Below are 15,180 nucleotides of genomic sequence, written 5' to 3' on the forward strand. Positions count from 1 at the left end.
ACCACAAGTCAAGGCGCAGCCCCTCCCCTCCCCAACACCTCTCCTCCTCTGCGTGCTTGGCGAAGCCCTGTCCGAGTACTGCTTCTCCACCATCATCACGCCGTCGTGCTGCCGGTGGAGCTATCTTCCTCAACCTCTCCTTCCTCCTTGCTGGATCAAGACGGAGGAGACGTTGCCCGTACCGTACATGTGTTGAACACGGAGGTGCTGTCCGTTCAGCACTTGGTCATCGGTGATCTGAATCACGTCGAGTACGACTCCATCATCACCGCTCCCTCGAACGCTTCCGTACACGATCTACAAGTGGTATGTAGATGCAAACTCACTCCCTTGACTCGTTGCTTAGATGAACTCATAGATGGATCTTGGTGAAACTGTAGGAAAAATTTTAATTTTCTGCAACGTTCCCCAACAGTGGCATCATGAGCTAGGTCTATGCGTAGTTCTCTATTGCACGAGTAGAACACAATTTGGTTGTGGGCGTAGATCTTGTCAACTTACTTGCCGCTACTAGTGTTATCTTGCTTCAGCGGTATTGTGGGAGGAAGCGGCCCGGACCAACCTTACACGTACGCTTACGTGAGACCGGTTCCACCGACTAACATGCACTAGTTGCATAAGGTGGCTGGTGGGTGTCTGTCTCTCCCACTTTAGTTGAAGTGGATTCGATGAAAAGGGTCCTTATGAAGGGTAAATAGAAGTTGACAAAATCACGTTGTGGTTATTCGTAGGTAAGAAAACATTCTTGCTAGAACCCAATTGCGGCCATGTAAAAGATGCAACAAACAATTAGAGGACGTCTAACTTGTTTTTGCAGCAATTGTCATGTGATGTGATATGGCCAGAAGTTGTGATGAATGATGAATGATATATTGTGATGTATGAGATCATGTTCTTGTAATAGGAATCACGACTTGCATGTCGATGAGTATGACAACCGGCAGGAGCCATAGGAGTTGTCTTTATTTTTGTATGACCTGCGTGTCATTGAAGAACGCCATGTAAACTACTTTACTTTATTGCTAAACGCGTTAGTCATAGAAGTAGAAGTAGTCGTTGGCGTGACAACTTCATGAAGACACGATGATGGAGATCATGATGATGGAGATCATGGTGTCATGCCGGTGACAAGATGATCATGGAGCCCCGAAGATGTAGATCAAAGGAGCTATATGATATTGGCCATATCATGTCACTACTTTATATAATTGCATGTGATGTTTATTATGTTTTATGCATCTTGTTTACTTAGAACGACGGTAGTAAATAAGATGATCCCTTACAACAATTTCAAGAAGTGTTCTCCCCTAACTGTGCACCGTTGCTAAAGTTCGTCATTTCGAAGCACCACGTGATGATCGGGTGTGATAGATCCTTACGTTCACATACAACGGGTGTAAGACAGTTTTACACATGCAAAACACTTAGGGTTAACTTGACGAGCCTAGCATGTACAGACATGGCCTCGGAACACGGAGACCGAAAGGTCGAACACGAGTCGTATGGAAGATACGATCAACATGAGAATGTTCACCGACGATGACTAGTCCGTCTCACGTGATGATCGGACACGGCCTAGTCGACTCGGATCGTGTAACACTTAGATGACCAGCGGGATGTCAAATCTGAGTGGGAGTTCATTCAATAATTTGATTAGATGAACTTAATTATCATGAACTTAGTCTAAAACCTTTTGCAAATATGTCTTGTAGATCAAATGGCCAACGCTCATGTCAACATGAACTTCAACGCGTTCCTAGAGAAAACCAAGCTGAAAGATGATGGCAGCAACTATACGGACTGGGTCCGGAACCTGAGGATCATCCTCATAGCTGCCAAGAAGGCATATGTCCTAGAAGCACCGTTAGGTGACCCACCTGCTCTCCCAGCTCTGCAAGACGATTTGAACGTTTGGAAGACACGTACTGATGATTACTCCCTCGTTCAGTGCAGCATGCTTTACAGCTTAGAACCGGGGCTCCAAAAGCGTTTTGAGCGACACGGAGCATATGAGATGTTCGAAGAGCTGAAACTAGTTTTCCAAGCTCATGCCCGAGTCGAGAGATATGAAGTCTCCGACAAGTTCTATAGTTGTAAGATGGAGGAAAACAGTTCTGTCAGTGAGCACATACTCAAAATGTCTGGGTTGCACAGCCGCCTGTCCCAGCTGGACATTAACCTCCCCGACGAGGCGGTCATTGACAGAATCCTTCCATCGCTCCCACCAAGCTACAAGAGCTTCGTGATGAACTACAATATGTAGGGGATGATGAAGACCATTCCTTAAGTATTTTCAATGCTGAAGTCGGCAGAGGTTGAAATCAAGAAAGAACATCAAGTGTTGATGGTCAATAAGACCACTAAGTTTAAGAAGGGCAAGGGTAAGAAGAACTTCAATAAGGATGGCAAAGATGTTGCCGCACCCGGTAAGCCAGTTGCCGGGAAGAAGTCAAAGAATGGACCCAAGCCCGAGACTAAGTGCTTTTATTGCAAGGGGAAGGGTCACTGGAAGCGGAACTGCCCCAAATACTTAGCGGATAAGAAGGCCAGCAACACAAAAGGTATATTTGATATACATGTAATTGATGTGTACCTTACCAGTACTCGTAGTAACTTCTGGGTATTTGATACCGGTGCCGTTACTCATATTTGTAACTCACAGCAGGAGCTGCGGAATAAACGGAGACTGGCGAAGGACGAGGTGACGATGCGCGTCAGGAACGGTTCCAAGGTCGATGTGATCACCGTCGGCACGCTACCTCTACATTTACCTACAGGATTAGTTATGAACCTTAATAATTGTTATTTAGTGCCAAGTTTGAGCATGAACATTCTATCTGGATCTCGTTTGATACGAGATGGCTACTCATTTAAATCCGAAAATAATGGTTGTTCTATTTATATGAGAGATATGTTTTATGGTCATGCCCCTATGGTCAACGGTTTATTCTTAATGAATCTCGAGCGTAATGTTACACATATTCATAGTGTGAATACCAAAAGATGTAAAGTTGATAACGATAGTCCCACATACTTGTGGCACTGCCGCCTTGGTCACATTGGTGTCAAGCGCATGAAGAAGCTCCATGCTGATGGACTTTTGGAGTCTCTCGATTATGAATCATTTGACACATGCGAACCATGCCTTATGGGCAAGATGACCAAGACTCCGTTCTCCGGAACAATGGAGCGAGCAACCAACTTGTTGGAAATCATACATACCGATGTGTGCGGTCCAATGAGCGTTGAGGCTCACGGAGGATATCGTTATGTTCTCACTCTCACTGATGACTTGAGTAGATATGGGTATGTCTACTTAATGAAACACAAGTCTGAGACCTTTGAAAAGTTCAAGGAATTTCAGAATGAGGTAGAGAATCAACGTGACCGAAAGATAAAATTCCTACGATCAGATCGTGGAGGAGAATACTTAAGTCACGAATTTGGTACACACTTAAGAAAATGTGGAATCGTTTCACAACTCACGCCGCCTGGAACACCTCAGCGTAACGGTGTGTCCGAACATCGTAATCGCACTCTATTGGATATGGTGCGATCTATGATGTCTCTTACCGATTTACCACTATCATTTTGGGGATACGCTCTAGAGACAGCTACATTCACTTTAAATAGGGCACCGTCTAAATCCGTTGAGACGACACCGTATGAATTATGGTTTGGGAAGAAACCTAAGCTGTCGTTTCTAAAAGTTTGGGGATGCGATGCTTATGTCAAGAAACTTCAACCTGAAAAGCTCGAACCCAAGTCGGAAAAATGCGTCTTCATAGGATACCCTAAGGAAACCATTGGGTATACCTTCTACTTAAGATCCGAAGGCAAGATCTTTGTTGCCAAGAATGGATCCTTTCTGGAAAAAGAGTTTCTCTCGAAAGAAGTAAGTGGGAGGAAAGTAGAACTCGATGAAGTACTACCTCTTGAACCGAAAAGTAGTGCAGCTCAGGAAAATGTTCCTGTGATACCTACACCAACTGAAGAGGAAATTAATGATGATGATCAAGGTACTTCGGATCAAGTTACTACTGAACTTCGTAGGTCCACAAGGACACGTTCCGCACCAGAGTGGTACGGCAACCCTGTCCTGGAAATCATGTTGTTAGACAACGATGAACCTTCGAACTATGAAGAAGCGATGGCGGGCCCAGATTCCAACAAATGGCTTGAAGCCATGAAATCCGAGATAGAATCCATGTATGAAAACAAAGTATGGACTTTGACTGACTTGCCCGATAATCGGCGAGTGATAGAAAACAAATGGATCTTTAAGAAGAAGACGGACGCGGATGGTAATATTACCATCTATAAAGCTCGACTTGTCGCTAAGGGTTATCGGCAAGTTCAAGGGATTGACTACGATGAGACTTTCTCTCCCGTAGCAAAGCTTAAGTCCATCCGAATCATGTTAGAAATTGCCGCATACTATGATTATGAGATATGGCAGATGGACGTCAAAACGGCATTCCTTAACGGTTATCTTAAGGAAGAACTGTATATGATGCAGCCGGAAGGTTTTGTCAATCCTAAGAATGCTAACAAAGGATGCAAGCTCCAGCGATCCATTTATGGGCTGGTGCAAGCATCTCGGAATTGGAACATTCGCTTTAATGAGATGATCAAAGCGTTTGGGTTTATGCAGACTTATGGAGAAGCCTGCGTTTACACGAAAGTGAGTGGGAGCTCTGTAGCATTTCTCATATTGTATGTAGATGACATACTTTTGATGGGAAATGATATAGAATTCTTGGACAGCATTAAGGCCTACTTGAATAGGTGTTTTTCAATGAAGGACCTTGGAGAAGCTGCTTATATATTAGGCATCAAGATCTATAGAAATAGACCGAGACGCCTCATAGGTCTTTCACAAAGCACATACCTTGATAAGATTTTGAAGAAGTTCAAAATGGATCAGTCCAAGAAGGGGTTCTTGCCTGTATTGCAAGGTGTGAGATTGAGCTCGGCTCAATGCCCGACCACGGCAAAAGATAAAGAAGAGATGAGTGTCATCCCCTATGCTTCAGCCATAGGATCTATTATGTATGCCATGCTGTGTACCAGACCTGATGTAAACCTTGCCGTAAGTTTGGTAGGAAGGTACCAAAGTAATCCCGGCAAGGAACACTGGACAGCGGTCAAGAATATCCTGAAGTACCTGAAAAGGACAAAGGACATGTTTCTCGTTTATGGAGGTTACAAAGAGCTCGTCGTAAAGGGTTACGTTGACGCTAGCTTCGACACAGATCTGGATGACTCTAAGTCACAAACCGGATACGTGTATATGTTGAATGGTGGAGCAGTAAGCTGGTGCAGCTGCAAGCAGAGCGTCGTGGCGGGATCTACATGTGAAGCGGAGTACATGGCAGCCTCGGAGGCAGCGCATGAAGCTATTTGGGTGAAGGAGTTCATCACCGACCTAGGAGTCATACCCAATGCGTCGGGGCCGATCAAACTCTTCTGTGACAACACTGGAGCTATTGCCCTTGCAAAGGAGCCCAGGTTTCACAAGAAGACCAGGCACATCAAGCGTCGTTTCAACTCCATCCGTGAAAATGTTCAAGATGGAGACATAGATATTTGCAAAGTACATACGGATCTGAATGTCGCAGATCCGTTGACTAAACCTCTCTCGCGAGCAAAACATGATCAACACCAGAACTCTATGGGTGTTCGATTTATCACAACGTAACTAGATTATTGACTCTAGTGCAAGTGGGAGACTGTTGGAAATATGCCCTAGAGGCAATAATAAAAGGGTTATTATTATATTTCCTTGTTCATGATAATTGTCTTTTATTCATGCTATAACTGTATTATCCGGAAATCGTAATACACGTGTGAATACATAGACCATAACATGTCCCTAGTGAGCCTCTAGTTGACTAGCTCGTTGGTCAACAGATAGTCATGATTTCCTGACTATGGACATTAGATGTCATTGACAACGGGATCACGTCATTAGGAGAATGACGTGATGGACAAGACCCAATCCTAAGCATAGCACAAGATCATGTAGTTTGTTTTGCTAGAGCTTTTCCAATGTCAAGTATCTCTTCCTTAGACCATGAGATCGTGTAACTCCCGGATACCGTAAGAGTGCTTTGGGTGTACCAAACGTCTCAACGTAACTGGGTGACTATAAAGGTGCACTATAGGTATCTCCGAAAGTGTCTGTTGGGTTGACACGGATCGAGACTGGGATTTGTCACTCTGGATTACGGAGAGGTATCACTGGGCCCACTCGGTAGTGCATCATCATAATGAGCTCAAAGTGACCAAGTGTTTGGTCACGGGATCATGCATTACGATACGAGTAAAGTGACTTGCCGGTAACGAGACTGAACGAGGTATTGGGATACCGACGATCGAGTCTCGGGCAAGTAACATACCGACTGACAAAGGGAACTGCATACGGGGTTGATTGAATCCTCGACATCGTGGTTCATCCGATGACATCATCGAGGAGCATGTGGGAGCCAACATGGGTATCTGGATCCCACTGTTGGTTATTGCCCGAGAGCCGTCTCGGTCATGTCTACGTGTCTCCCGAACCCGTAGGGTCTACACACTTAAGGTTCAGTGAGGCTAGGGTTATTAGGAAGACTTGTATGTGATTACCGAATGTTGTTCGGAGTCCCGGATGAGATCCGGACGTCACGAGGAGTTCCGGAAGGGTCCGGAGGTAAAAATTTATATATGGGAAGTTGTCAAATGGACACCGGAAAGATTCGGGGTCATATCGGTATTGTACCGGGACCACTAGAGGGGTTTCGGGGGTCCACCGGGAGGGGCCACCCCTCCCGGGGGGCCACATGGGCTGCGTGGGGAAAGGAGCCAGCCCCTGGTGGGCTGGGCGCCCCCCCCTTGGGCCCAAGCGCCTAGGGTTGGGGGGGGAAACCCTAAAGGGGGTGCACCCCCCTTGCTTGGGGGGCAAGCCCCCCTCCCTGGCCGCCGCCCCCCCTCTAGATCTCATCTAGAGGGGCCGCCACCCCTTGCCCCTTCCCCTATAAATAGAGGGGTGAGGGGAGGGCTGAACACCACAAGTCAAGGCGCAGCCCCTCCCCAACACCTCTCCTCGTCTGCGTGCTTGGCGAAGCCCTGTCAGAGTACTGCTTCTCCACCATCATCACGCCGTCATGCTGCCGGTGGAGCTGTCTTCCTCAACCTCTCCTTCCTCCTTGCTAGATCAAGACGGAGGAGACGTCGCCCGTACCGTACGTGTGTTGAACGCGGAGGTGTTGTCCGTTCAGCACTTGGTCATCGGTGATCTGAATCACGTCGAGTACGACTCCATCATCACCGCTCCCTCGAATGCTTCCGTACACGATCTACAAGTGGTATGTAGATGCAAACTCACTCCCTTGACTCGTTGCTTAGATGAACTCATAGATGGATCTTGGTGAAACCGTAGGAAAAATTTTAATTTTCTGCAATGTTCCCCAACACTTGACATTGTCTTAGGTGATTCCTATCACACACAACCTTTGAAAAAGATTTGTTAGAAAGAGTGAATACCTTAAAATGATTTTAGACAAAGGATAATCCATAAGGATTTTCTCAAAACACAGTTTGAATCCGCACGAGTTACGAGTTCCCTGCAAGTTAGATATTTTGAAGAGAAACATAGCAAGGGAATCATAGGTATATTGCTCGGAGTAGACATACATCAGGCAAGTTTTCCTACAACAGGGAATACACAAGATATGTGTGAGGAAAAACAGCTCGTGAAGCAGATAGATAGAGTTCGCTTTCGAACTACAGACTTTTCATCTAAAGCTAACTTTCTTCACCTACAAGGTTAGATAGTGAAGGATATCTATTATAACATATCTAAACACGAGACACATATAGTTTCAAGGGGTGAAGTATCACATCTAGAGAGACATGATTTCCAATCCTCCTTGAAATGATATTACTCTCCCTGCATGATAGATAAATATTAAGGATAATCATTGCAAGGAAGTAAAGCTTTTGATAGCACCTGTAAACAACTAAGTGGAAGCTAATAACATTGATGAGGGTGTTATTACGATACATGAAAACCAAGTATGTCACCACCATAGGCGGTCCTTCAAGTTCCAAAAGCAAATAGTTCGACGGAAAATCGAATGGCGAAAGGAAACACCCCTACAAATAACCTGCTTATCTATCACTCGATGTTCTTCTCCCCCTTTTTGTCAACAAGTGTCAAAAGGAAAGAGAATGCATATGAGAAACTACTTGTTCAAAGAATCCTCAGAATTGGAACTCGAACTATTCGGCGAAGCAGAACAAGTGATGGTTGAGGCTGAAGCAGGAATTGGAGATGTAGCATGGGCTTCGGGAGTAGCAGAGCGAGGTGCATCTGGCTTGTAGATAAATGTCCCTATTGTGTCTTCAAGAATATCATCTGATTCAACAAACAGTAGGTCAGTGGAGGCATAATGCTAAGGAAGCACTAGGGTTTGCCTTTGGATGTGAGGAACTTCAAACAACTCCAGATAATCATATTATTTCTCAATATCCTTGGGAGATAGTTGTTTGCGAGAATAATGCTTGCACAAAAGGGTCTAGGAGCACTTCTTCTGTTCCTTCTCCCACAGGAGAGCTTGGCGAGCATAATTGTGAAGCAAATTGATTTCAGTTATCAACGTCACTTTCTAGTCGAGCTTGATATGTCTTTCCAGCCCTTGCTGAGTGCAAAGAGAAATCTCATATAGTGAAGGATTTTCTTCACAAGGAATTTCAACTTTTGCCTTCTTGACCTTTGGACTTCTAGCAGAAGTAGACACTAAAGCAAAACCAGTGGCATCTATTGGTACTTTCCCTTTGCCAATGTCCTTCACAATCTGGAGTGTGTCATGAACTGGTGGCATAAAAACTTTTGGAACATATGGACAGAAAAACTTTTCTTCAATGAGCTGCTCAATAGCAAACATGACCCAAGGTTCATATGGCTTCAAAGCTTGAGGATTATCAGCTATGTAGGTTAAGTTGTGAATGAAAAGATGTGGAACATCAAACCAAATCCCTCAGCTATGACTAGAAGAGCATTTTCCACAATACCATGAATGGTTTTTGGCAGGTTTGTTGGCGTGAGAGAGTTGCAGAGGACATAAAATAGTACTTTGTTCCGATAACCAAATTCTTAGGATTTGCCTCGGCACATTCATCACCAACAATATTAGGGTCCATCAACATATGAAGTTGAGGTTCAGATACTTCCCAATAGTGAAGTCTGTGTTCATGAGTAGCATCAAATTCACACATAGGAAGATTCAGCAGTGCTAAGAACTGGTCAGCCGAACATTTGATCTTTTCTTCTCCAGTCATCCATTTGAGAATCCAAGTACTGGAATTTGCAGGATCCCCTGAGGTATAAAGAGTGGCATAGAACTGAAGAATCACTTCATGATTCCAGCCATGATTGAAACAAAGAAAGCTCTTAAGGAAGACATGTTCAATCTGCTTGATGGTATGATGAAAGCAGGGTATATTTTCAAGTTCTGCAAAATCCAGAATCTTGTGGTTGAAGATGCGATTCTTCTCATACAGAATCCGAGCATAATACATAGCCTGTTCCTTAGTCCAGAATCTCGGTGACAAGGATGTTCTTTCTCCTTCATATGGGTTGGTTCCAAAGAAAGTAAGTTTCGTAGGTGAAACTTCTCGTTAAAGGCACCATTTGGCCCATCTTTGACAGGGAACTGAAAGCTTTCCAGCGGGTTTCTCTGTTGTTCTTCTTCACTCATATTCCAGGTCAGAATAAGATTAGCTGCAGGCACACTTTCATCAATAGGCTTGATAGGAGCATGAGGCTTGCTCGATTCCTTTTTTGCAGATTGCTTCGAAGAACATGATGGTCTATCATTTTTGCTCGCTGGAACTTCTTCAACAACTTTTTAGACTTCGGGCACTGGGGCCTTTTCTTTCACTATATTTTCTTTGGAAGGAGGCACAACGACCTCTTTCGCAGATGCTTGGGGCACAACCGATGGAGCAACTTCTTCTTGAGCCATCGACTCATTAGATTTCTCTTCTTCCTCTTCCAACTATGGTGCAGTTGAACAAGGAGCGGGATCAACATCCACCTGGGTAGGGGCGCCAGATGATGTGATCAGGGTGGATTTTCCTCAGGAAGCATTTAACTCCCCCTCAATGTTATCATTCTCCTCCTTATTTGATTCAGAGGGCTTAGCTTGCAATTTCCTCGGAGGCGGGGGATCTGACTTCTCAACTTCAATTTCTTCGTCAACCCCATCAACTTGGGATTGCTGCTCATGTGGAGCATTTTATCCATTGGTATGATTCAGGAAGATATCAACAACATCGGGTTGCTCTAGGGCAGCCGGAGTAGGGATGATAACCTCCACATGGTCAGCTTGCTGCATGGGTTCATCTTTGTGAGTTGGAGATGGCGGAACCTGCTACAAGGGAGCAATGGAATCAAGTGGAACATCAGCAACAACATTCTAAAGGCGGCATCTTGGTTTACTTTTGGTTTTCTAGCTCTCGCTCTGGCCTTTTGGCATTTTTCTTCTTGAATTCTTCTTCCAGCAAGATCTGCCTTGCGGTCAATCTCCTCATTTTTCCTCTCACATAACTCAAATAAATCCATGTGCATCTGCGAGTGCCAATAAATTTTCTCATTCCTCATGAGACTGAGAGCCTTGGTGATTTCAACAATCTCTTTGCTCGGATGTTTTCTTTCGAATTCAGTGTTGGCCTCTCTCCTCATTTGCTCGATTGCTTGATTGTCTTTGACAACTCGATTCAACTTCTTAGAGTTTTTTCTTAGCTGAACAAAATGCTTCGCTACCAATGAGGTAACATCATCAGGTAACCCCAGATTGCTTATATCTTCATATTTTGCATCATATGCAACACTGTCAATCACATCGATCATGAATTTGAAATCATACTTCTATTCCTCCATGGAAGCAGAAACACTGGATCTAGCCTTCTTAGCAGATGCTTCAGCTTTTCCTTCAGAAAACAACTTTCACTTTGGTGTAGAACCCGAAGGTTTGTCAGTGACTGGATTGGGTGCAAGCCTTGGTGACTTCCTTGGAGAGGGTGAAACTTTTACTCATGAGGGGCTCTGTTGTGGCTTGTTGAGAATGGCACGTTGATCATTTGGAATTTCATCAGGACCTTCTTTGCTAGATGACTCATCAGACGAGTTAGAAGCAACCTTCTTAGATTTTTTGATGATGGATTTCTTTCAAGCAGCACGAGGGGAAACAAACTTCCTGGATTTGCTTCCCTTGGAGGAAGAAGCATGATCCTTCTTCTTCTGAACATCTTGCTGTGTCAGTGTGACGTTTTTTGCTTCAACTTGGTTTTTCCTCACTTGCCTAGCATCATGCTTGGCCTTCGCCTTCTCAGCCACTTCATCGGTAAAATTAGCGATGGTTTTGATGGATTCAGAATGAGCATTCGAGGGCTGTGGTGGTCTGACTTTTTCATCATTAGGGCCAATGCAATTTTCAGAAATGCAGTCATTCAGTGTGGTGTTAAGGCAAACAAAATCTAATATTTCTCACGAACGTTTTCATAATTAAACCATTTCTTCTCCTAGTGGTAGCAAATCCTTTGCAGCAGGTTGTTGTGGTCAGTTGTTGATTCAATCCTTGGTGGAGTTCTATAACCATCTGGCTCAGACATTTCAGCCGCTGTATTCTTTTCTCTGCCATGACAATCCTTTTTAGGATTACATCAGAGAACATGTTTAGGACGTCTATGACCAATTCATCTTCGGGCTGACTGTGAGCAGAGGGAATATCGTCATCATCTCCTTCGGATTCAGACCCAAGTTTCTTTTTCGATGATATGGGTGGCTCTGATGATTTTCCTCCTCTTGTCAATCTCATTCGTTCAGACCTTGGTGGAAGCTGAGGAAATTCTCTTTCAGAATCTAAATATTCTTCAGAACTCTGTGCCATGACCAACCTGTGAAAAGAATAGATACGAGGAAAAATGGGGTAGGGTCATAAACATGCACAGAAGGTTTTTGAACTAAAATGAATTGTTTTTGGAAGAAACATAGGACTTCATGGTAGTCTTAGAAAAGATATCATCGACAGATTTTAAACTAGCCATAGATCATTCAAGGAAGAATAAGAATATCTAATCTTTCGGATGAGCAGACATGAACCCTAGGTCGAGGAGAACTAGTACGAGGAAAAACTACAAACCATACTAGTTAAATCTTAGTGATTTGTAAATATCTACTGCAGTTAAATAAATCAAGAGAAATAGCATCGGTAAGAACTGCCCTAAGAACAGACACATGGAAAGGAGCAGTTCCGGATCTAAGTGCCTTAACTTGGCAACTTAGGTCAACTACGACAGTGCGGGAGAGAATTACCGCACCGACGTGATAAACTATGATGGAGTTCCACCGGACTAGCACGACAAAGATCCATGCTAGAGTTGCTTCAAGCACGGGCTCGGATGAGGGTGAATGAGGATTTGTGGAGCGGGGAGGAAGAAGGCACGGTGAGGGGTACATATATATAGCTAGCGAGAAGAACCACCTCTCCGAGATCTATGACACACAGTTGCGGGACATTCCGCATTTGACAGACACGATCACGATCATGGAGATCGTGGACATGTGGCAACCGTTTTCTACAAGAAACTTGGGAAGAGAGAGGGAGGCCGAAAGGTTTGAAGGAGGGCATGCGCCAAAATTGATAAAGGTTTGAAGTTTATTTCTTTCGCGACCACAGACGTCAGATAGAAATTTCCTTCAGATCAAATTGCATGCTTATGACGAACAACATAGATTGTATGAGTAAGAATAGAGGGATAAAAGGGTCCAAAATAGAATCACTCAGCCAGAAGAAATAAAACACAAAGTACGGAACTATGAGTGAGTTGTTCATCAGGCAAAACACAAACACATCAAAACAAAGATAAACATGAATGAGAGAAAATAAACACAAGGAACGAGCACCAACAATATAAATCTCAGGGCTAAGGATAAACAGTAAGATCCCAGAGAGAGTTCCTGCAAAGGGGTTAGTTCTTTTTCGCAACCCACACTTGCATGGGTAGCGAGAGTCTCATTGGTTTAGCCTGAGTAGGAACATTCCTTCGACAAGTTATGTAGTTCGCCTGTGCATATCGAGAGTAATCATATGAATATGCATTGAAATTGTTTCCAGAGACATGAACATAATGATTCGAGGAAGTACGCATGTACTCCTTCTGTCGAAGATTTGACCGATACCCATTCGAGGAAGCTTCTGTGCCAATCTGCGAATGATAGCCATTTCCTCGAAGAGAATTACTCTGCATGTGCAAGTTAGTAGTGACAGATAAATTTTCAATGATGCACTTCTTCACCTAGATTTGATTCTTGGGTGAACTAGACCTGAAGTTAGTCCCAACATACCGAGCGAAAACCTTACCATTCTGCTGTTTGAAGAATTTGTAGTTTGAGTCATCGGACTCATAAGTAACAACAGAAAAGGGAGTGTCATATCCAGAAAGAATTGCAGGTTTGAGAGTTTTACTTTTGGCAAGAATCCAAGTCTTTCGAGGATATCGCTCGGGAGTCTAGGTTCCATCGATGTTGAGTTTTCTTTCAAAACTCAATCCTTCCTTTCGGGGATTTTTGTGCAGTATTGACTTCCTAAGCACATCACATAGAGTTTGATGCCCTTTTAGGCTCTTTAGCATTCCTGTCCCAAGAAAGTTCTTTAACCTGCAATTTTCTTCAGAAATAGCAACATATTCCTTGGGAGAGGGGTTAGAAATGCCATTCGTAGCTGTTGCAATATTCTCGAAGACAACATTAGATGTTTCAACATTAGAATCAACATTGCTACATTCTAGGAATTTTAAGCAAAGAGGCATAAATCATGAGGATGTCATTTAGATTTCTCGGCGAAGAGATAAGCTTTTTCTTTCGCAAGCACGTTATGAGATTCTTTAAGTGACTGGAGTTCTTTATTCCTGTTAAGGAGTTTACCTGATAAACTCTTGTATTCGTCTATAAGGGAATCATATCAGTTGGAAAGATCATCAATAGTTGAAGAAAAAGCACCATGCCTTTCAATCAACTTTTGATTCTTCTCCATCTCTTTGACCAGTAATCCTTCAGTTTTCCGAAGATTTTTTTTCAAGTTGTTCAAGCTCGTATTATTGAGATTTTGCAATCTTAACCAGTTTAGCATAGGCAATGTATTCAGGAGAGTATTCATTCATAGATTTCTGGTGTTTTGCTGATACCTAATCCTTTGAGGTTTTTGCCATGAGACAGAATGCACTTCATTTATCATCACTTGAAGCATCATCATCAGTATCTGATTCGAGTGATTTCTCAGATGATTCACAAGCAATGAATGCATTGCTTCTTCCTATCCTTCTGTGAAGCTCTTCATCTTCTAATTCTGATTCGGATGTCTCATCCTCATAATCAAGATTCATGTCAGCACATGCTTTGTTCAGCTGTGATATTCTCTTCATATTGGATTCGATGGTTGTTCTACTTTTCACGTCAGTGACTGGTCCCGTCGATGTTGTGGGATAACCACGGCCACCTATGGGGCTACGAGCCCCTTTCTGGTTTGGTGGGGGGATGGCACATTGCACAAAGAGCGGAGGAGCATGAGATAGCACGGCGAAGCTCACATGGGCAGTTTTCACCCAAGGTTCGGGCCGCCGCAAGGTGCAAAACCCAACTCCTACTTTGGTGGATTGATGGTGGATGGTGGTGGAAAAGCGCAATGCGCTCGCCCGGGAGGGTTGCCTTGGGACGAGAACAACTACGTGCGTATGAGTGTACAAGGGTCTGAATCCTTTCTATGGTTGCCATGGCCCTCCTTTTATAGATCAAGGGGTCACCATAGTGGCAAATCATTCATTACATAATGATTAGATAGCAAACAGTGCTATGTACCTATCTCTGCAGGCTGACAGAGAACATTAAATGTGCCACTCAACGTCACATCATAGCTCGCCCGGCATGCCCTGCCGGGCCGTTTCGCGAGCTTAACGCCTGTTTGCTCGACACGTCGCAGGACAGGTGTCGCTTGTAGGTATTTTCTATAGAAGGTGGCTGCCATGTGACATATAGCAGCCACTTAGTCACCTTGGATCTTGACACCACACTAATCGACGACGTACATCGTGATGAGGTGGTGCAATGAAGTTGCTGGCCTTCGCTAGTCCCGGCAG

This window comes from Triticum aestivum, chromosome 7B (genome assembly GCF_018294505.1).
Source record: "Triticum aestivum cultivar Chinese Spring chromosome 7B, IWGSC CS RefSeq v2.1, whole genome shotgun sequence".
NCBI lineage: Eukaryota > Viridiplantae > Streptophyta > Magnoliopsida > Poales > Poaceae > Triticum > Triticum aestivum.